Source organism: Micropterus dolomieu, linkage group LG16 (genome assembly GCF_021292245.1).
Source record: "Micropterus dolomieu isolate WLL.071019.BEF.003 ecotype Adirondacks linkage group LG16, ASM2129224v1, whole genome shotgun sequence".
NCBI classification, from domain to species: Eukaryota; Metazoa; Chordata; class Actinopteri; order Centrarchiformes; family Centrarchidae; genus Micropterus; species Micropterus dolomieu.
In genome coordinates this window covers 12,413,862-12,420,913 of record NC_060165.1, presented here as the reverse complement: position 1 = coordinate 12,420,913, position 7,052 = coordinate 12,413,862, and positions in this window count along the sequence as shown.

The window sequence follows — 7,052 nt, the reverse complement described above, 5'->3', positions numbered from 1 at the left end:
AACACTTGCGTGTTATACCTTTCTTGTCCCCTTGGTGGCGCTCGGGTCACACAAGAAAAGAGTAGACATTCCACTTTAACTGAGAGGCTGGTGATGCCTACGAGCGTTTCCATGGATAATTCAGTAAGAAATTGTATATGAAACATTTAACTAAAGCATTAGTTAGCATTGAATAGACAGTGATTACTAGGGAGTAACAGGAATGACTTAAGACAACACAGAAAGAGGTTAGAAACTAGTTCAAGATTACTTTCTTATGGGTCAGCTAATCTTCAAACGTCACTAAAGGGTAACAACAGGGTTATTACTTACTAAACTCAGAGGCTTACACCGCTGCTCACTTAGCATGGTTATTATTTAAACAGAATAAACACAGTTATACTGGAACCTTGCTTGGTTCGAGTAACAGGGGTTTTTATGGTCTTTCTTCTCTGCATTCCTGGCTTATCGCACAGGATATCAGAGAATGAAATGGTGGTTTATGGCTCAGCCGTTCTGTGGAGAGAAAAGAGTCAGGTTGAGGCTGGAGGTGACCTGCTGGAGGGAGAAGGGGTCTGATCAGCCCCTTTTCCTGTCCTGTGGACTGTCTTTAGTGACACCTTTACGGCTAGAAAGGTTCACTAAGGCTATTTGAATACACAATCCTTAAGCGATTCATTGTCTGATTGAGTCTCTTTCGGTCCTTACCAACACCAGGCGATGTCTCTGGGTTTTACATGTGAAAAAGGTCAACTCTCGGGGAGGGAAACTTCCCTCCCTCTTTTGACACCATCTGACCTTCTTTGAAGTGCGTCTGGTTGAGTTCACAACAGATGTAACAGCAAGGGTGAAGAGAAATCAAGGTACAGGAATGGACCAAAAAGGGTACAAATGCATTGTCACTCCAGCTGTACCCTAGCAGGGTACAAGGACTGTACCTTTGAACATTGGGACATTTTTGTACCTTCTTGTCTGTACCTCTAAAAGAACATTTCTGCACCCCTAGTGTCAAACATGTAGCTGACACTTTTATCCAAAGTAATTGCTTCATAAATGAGAAGTTACACACTTCTAGAGCAACTAGGGGTTAAGTATCTTGCTCAGGGAAACATTGGTGGATATGCCACAGTGGGAATTGAACCTGGGTCTCTCACACCAAAGGCATGTGTCTTATCCACAGAGCCATTGCCACCGCTTTATGTCCTGGTGGCGGGGGATCACAGATTTTCTGCATCATTTGCCTGTCCATTATGCTTGTTATAAGTACAGTTATGTAGCCTTTGCTGTCAGCAATGATTCTGTACCTTTAAACACAGATCGACAGTTAACAGATTACGGGCCATTTCCGTATCTTACAGGGAACTTTTTTTGACAAATGTACCTTTAGGGAACAGAAACGATACCCATATTTCTCTGTGTGTATGAGCAAAACCATCTGCTGCTCGATGTGACACACAAAGAAGCTGGTTGTGGCTCTAAGAAGAGCCAAGGCACCAGTGACCCCTGTTTCCATCCAGGGGGTCAGTGTGGACACTGTAGGCTGTCACAAGTACCTTGGAGTGCACATGGTCAATAAACTGGACTGGGTCAAGAACACTCAAGCCCTTTACAGGAAGGGCCAAAGCTGTCTCTATTTTCTGAGGAGGCTGAGGTCCTTCAACATCTGCCGGACGATGCTGAGGATGTTTTATGAGTCTGTGGTGGCCAGTGCTATCCTGTTTGCTGTTGCATGTTAGGGCAGCAGGTTGAGGGTAACAGACTCAACAAATTGATCCGCAAGGCCAGTGACGTTGTTGGGGTGGAGCTGGACTCTCTGTCGGTGGTGTCAGAGAGGAGCATGCTGTCCAAGCTACATGTCATCTTGGACAAGGTCTCCCACCCACTCCATGACGTGCTGCTCAAACACAGGAGCACTTTCAGTACACTTATTCACCCAAAATGCACCACATAGTGCCACAGGAAGTGGCACTATGTGGTGCCTAATGTAGTGACTAAATTCCTGCCTGTGGCCATCAAACTCTGTCTCAAAGTGTCTGACAGACACAGACACTTATAGTGCAATACTTCACATTCTGTGCAGCATTATCTGTCTTAATACTTAATGTGCAATATTCTCTGTTTTAATATTCGATGTGAAATAGTCTCTGCTTCAATTCTTATTCTATATATTCACCACTATGTTCATCATTAAAATTCTGTTAATAATGTAAATATTGTACATATTCATATTCCTTCATATTTTTTCTTATCATATTTTTACCATGCAGCCACACAGGTATGCCATTTTTTTTTCTTTACCCCGTTGACCTTGAGGACAAAATTAGTATTTATTTTTCTCTCCACTTAAAGGTAGAAGTTTAATAATCTTCACAGGTAGTCTTCCATTCCAGTGCGTTTTTAGTCTCAAAGGCCAGATTTATGCATCGACACACAAATTTCACATCAGCAAAACATGCTCGATGCTCTTAGACCGCAGAGGCATGCACAGGAAAGATGAAAAGGTAAAATGCAAAATGGAGTATTTCCACATCAACACACTCATGTCAAAACAAACATGCAAAGTCATTCCAATGGACTGAGATATGGACTAAAATGTCCGTGATACAACAGTTTTAAATACAGTTCAACCCCCCCCCCCGCACTGTTCAGTTTTCTGGAAACATCCTTGTTTTTGCTCATACAAACAGCTATGTCATCAGTGTTTATAATTTACTTATTTATCACTGAGCTTTAACTACGTTGGGGGTTTAGCATCAAATATGTCCTCACAGACTGCGTTGACATTTTGTAAGAGGGATTTGGAACACAATTCACTAGAATCACATTACAAGTCGCAGTCAACAGAAATGAGGAGAAGGAAAATCTGTGTCTCTTGACACCCCGGCTGACAGAGTAAATATTGATTGTCTTTTTTCTTTTCATTTTTGTAACACATAAGACGTTGCACTTCAGGTTTTAAGACTGCAAGACAGTACATATTTGTCCTCAAATGGCCTGATCTTACAGTCTGTACAGCCAGTAACAAGGCCCCAGGCTTAAAGTCAAAGCTAAGTCTGCTTTGACTCAAGCAGGGAAGGAAATCACACCTTAATCAATGCAGCCTTCTCTGTATTAGACAAGCCTGATATGACTCTCATTGTTGCTTTCAGTTGTGCCTCTCAATACCATGTGGCTCTCACTGCGATGTGGCTCTCACTGCGATGTTCTCAGTGCTCTGCAATGCTATGTGCCCTTTGAGTAATAATGCAATACTCTTTTTAGTCTTATGAGGAATTTGTAAACCTGAAAAATGTGACAGTATGTGAACCAGGCTGTGAAATATTCAGCTAACTGTACTAATCTCAAAGACATCAAGGAGTTCCTTTCTCTATATGAAGCCAATAACAAAATTTTTTTAACAGCAAAACCTTTTTATCCTCCCATGTTGCCCTCGCCAACAGCTCTGCACAGCCTAATTCAATTACTGAAGCCTATGCATTACAAACTTTAGCAGGATGACATTATTGATAAACAACTGGCTGTTAATTGGGTAACCAGAGTAAGTTACTTTATATTAGCATAATTGGTTACATAATTTTCATTACATAAAATGATGAAGATATCAGTGACAATGCACATTACATAAATACTGGTTTACATCGAGTCTTTAAATCGTCTGCTTAATTTTTGGGGGTAAATTGAACGCACGCTCATCTTTCTCATCCAGGTGCTAAGTCTAAAAAAAACCTGTAATGACGTGCAACGCTGTTAAACGCTCCCTTCTAAAATGTCTATTTTATTACAGTAGGAAAAGTGTAAAGTTTCAAGCCCTAAATGTCTCTTCTTCACGTACAGACAATGTGCATAAATACATATACACAGTACATTTAGCCAGTAGAGTGCAGCCCATTTGGTAGCAGAGGGAGACATACACATACCAAAACAACAGTAAGCCAGTTCCACATATTACAAAATATGTCATCCTTGATTTTTAGTTCAGTCTTTCGAACCTCTCTGTAAGGCATGGCAGTGGCCACAGTGTGAACAAATAATAGTTTCCTTCCTTAAGCTGTAATAATGTGCTGAAAATTCGTAAGCGCTTTTATATGAATATGAGGCAGGCTGGTGAAAAAGCTGCAAATCCGTCACTGCATGAATAAAACTCTGGGAAAATGGAACAAACCGCCCCGTTGGAATACCATCAGTCTGAAATCAGTGGAAGCTGTGTTCCTCAGGGTACTGTATAATAATACCGTTTGTCAGGTTGTGATAAGCAGAAGGCAATAGGCACACCCATTAAAACTAATTGACAAGTAGGATAACAAGTACTGGGAAGTGTCAGTCTCTCTCTCTGTCACATACACACTATATACACAGTAAAAGTATTTTGCTCTGCAGTCCTGTCTCTTCTGTTCTGATGTATTTTCCCATTTATTTCTCTTTATTTTCTATATACGTCACTTTCAGTCTCCCAATTGAGCAGTACCCTTGAAGTTCTCAAATTCAAAATACTCCCCTAATTCCTTCAGCAAAACCTTTCTATACTTCTCATCATTTTTGCTTAGACCCCAAGAGTACTGAACACGCAGCAAGCTGAAATTCACTTGCTTGGTTCAAATTCAGCATGGTGAAGGTTGGTGGAGTTTAATTGATTTCTATGGTAATAAGGATAGAAGCAAAGTGGTGGAAAAGTCAAAAATGTCACACAGTGCATTTATTAAACTGAAAGAAGAGCTAAAATTACAAAAATCCGCCATCCATTTATATATAAGCCCCTTTTTTTAATACCGGTTTCTTCGTTTAAGGATCACAGGGAAGGGTGAAGCCTATCCCAGCATGCACTGGGATAAACAGAGAATGCCCCTGAGAGCTTGCCAATCTATCGCTGGCGTAACACACAGACAGAAACAAGCAGACTAGAATTCAGAAATAGGGGCTGTTCAGAATTTCAAATTCACCTGAGCAACGTCTCTTTTTGAGGCAGGACACCAGAGCACTGACCAGAAGCATGCTGACATCGAGGACATGCAAACTGCACACTGTACCATCGACACTATTCCGTTTTAGTTTTAAAAACGAAGAATTAAAACGAATACGAATCTCCATCCACACCAGCGTTTTAGCTGCGTATCAGAGTTGATACACTGGGTGTAAACATGAAGCAGATGGTCTATTCCGTAGATACAGAAGATTTGGCGTAAGAATAAAGTCCTAACACAGATGAAGACCAATGGACCAATATTAAGCTGGGACTGTTACTGAATATAACATGGGAGTTAAAAGCAGCAGTGGCGAAGAAAAACAGACTGGGAGTCGTCACAAAGTAAATACAGCGACATACACAGTACAAGTGTAGACTATAGCCTTAGTGTTATTTGCACTGTACAAAATATTTTAATAAAAATGCCAAGTCAATGACTCTGCCAGTAGCATCGTGTTTCTACTTTGCATGACTTATGAGACCCAATCAGAGAGCCAAACGTGTGCGTCTGCGTCATTGTTTCTAAAGTCCTCCATTTTTGCCCGTCTTCACTTAAACGCTCTCTGGAGTTTCAAAATGTAAAACGTCGGCAGCGTTTTTAAAAACTGTTTTAGGTCTTCGTTTTCACCGTTTTAGTTTGGAAGGGAGGTGGAAACGTAGCAAAAGGTCTCTGTTTTAAAACAAAAACGCAGTGGTGTGGTGGTTTGCTTACCTGATAGGCAGTGCTGTTTAGAGTGCATTAACTGATTTTTTGGGGCCAGTAGAACAAGGTAAAAACACAACATCTGACATATTATGTCCTTATAAAGTTAATTAGATTAAATGTGTTAGCAAACGGTTTGCTAGCATTCATTTGGTTAATGTTGTCCAATGTTTACTCTTCTTTCTCATTTTACAATATATAATTACCAAATATATTCTATAAATCATTGTACCTTTTATTATTCTGTTGCACCCAGGCCTACAGTGCATGTAGGGCGAGCAACACTAAAAGCAACAACAGAAAATAAATATCACTCACTTTGTATTATTGCCATTCTAATGAAAGTATATTTTATTTATATGTACACTTACAAGCAAATCCGTCCGTTTTCTCATTAACTGGCGGTGTAAGCCACCTACTGCCGCGACCTTCTGTCTGAGCTCGTGCTCAAATGTTTGGCGTCCCTCTGCTCTGTATCGGGAATTCGAACTGCGTCGGTTACGACACTATGGGAACGAGATACCCACTAAACCATGCCGAAAACCCCGCCTGCCCCAGTGTGCAATAAAGTGGCACGACTAAGAGGAGACCGCACAAGTGCCAGGTGCCAAAGAAAGGTCAAGACTGTAAAACCGAATGAATGTGTGCGGAGTGGCCCAGCCAGCCGCTAAACAAAGCCTCTGGTAGAATGAGCCCTCACAGCCACAGGTGAAGGCAAACCGCGCACCTGATAGGCCAGGGAAATAGTCTGAACAATCCAGTTGCTAATAGTATGTTTGGATGCAGGGAGCCCGGCCCTGGGAGACCGAAAACACACTAGCAGCTGGTCAGCGTTCCTCCAACGGGAGGACCTCAGAGTGTAAATACTCAGTGCTCTGACAGGGCAGAGCAGATGAAGTCTCCCGTCCTCCGCCGTCACATGAGGTGGAGGATGAAATGCCTGCAGCACTGTGGACCCTGCCGCACAAGAAGGCACTTTAGGTATGTATCCTGGACGAGGGTGCAGGATAGCCCTAATATTCCCCGGGGCAAACTCCAGGCTTTGCCGGGAAACCGAAAGCGCTTGGAGATCCCCCACCCTCCTCAGAGAGGTGATAGCAAGGAGAAAGGCCATCTTGAGGGTCAAGTGCTTAGCCTCAGCTAACTCCAGGGGTTTGAAGGGGGCCTCAGCCACCGCCCCAAGAACCACTGCCAGATCCCAAGTGGGAACCTTGGACCGAGTCGCAGGTCTCATCCTCCGGGCACCACGGAGGAAACGTACAACCAAGGGAAGTTTCCCCAAGGACCCCTCCCTCAGAGGGGTGTGGAAATAGCTGCCACGTACACCTTGAGGGTGGAAGGGGAAAGACCAGCAGAGAACCGGTCCTGGAGGAACTCAAGTACCTGAACCACCGGGCAGGTAACAGGGTC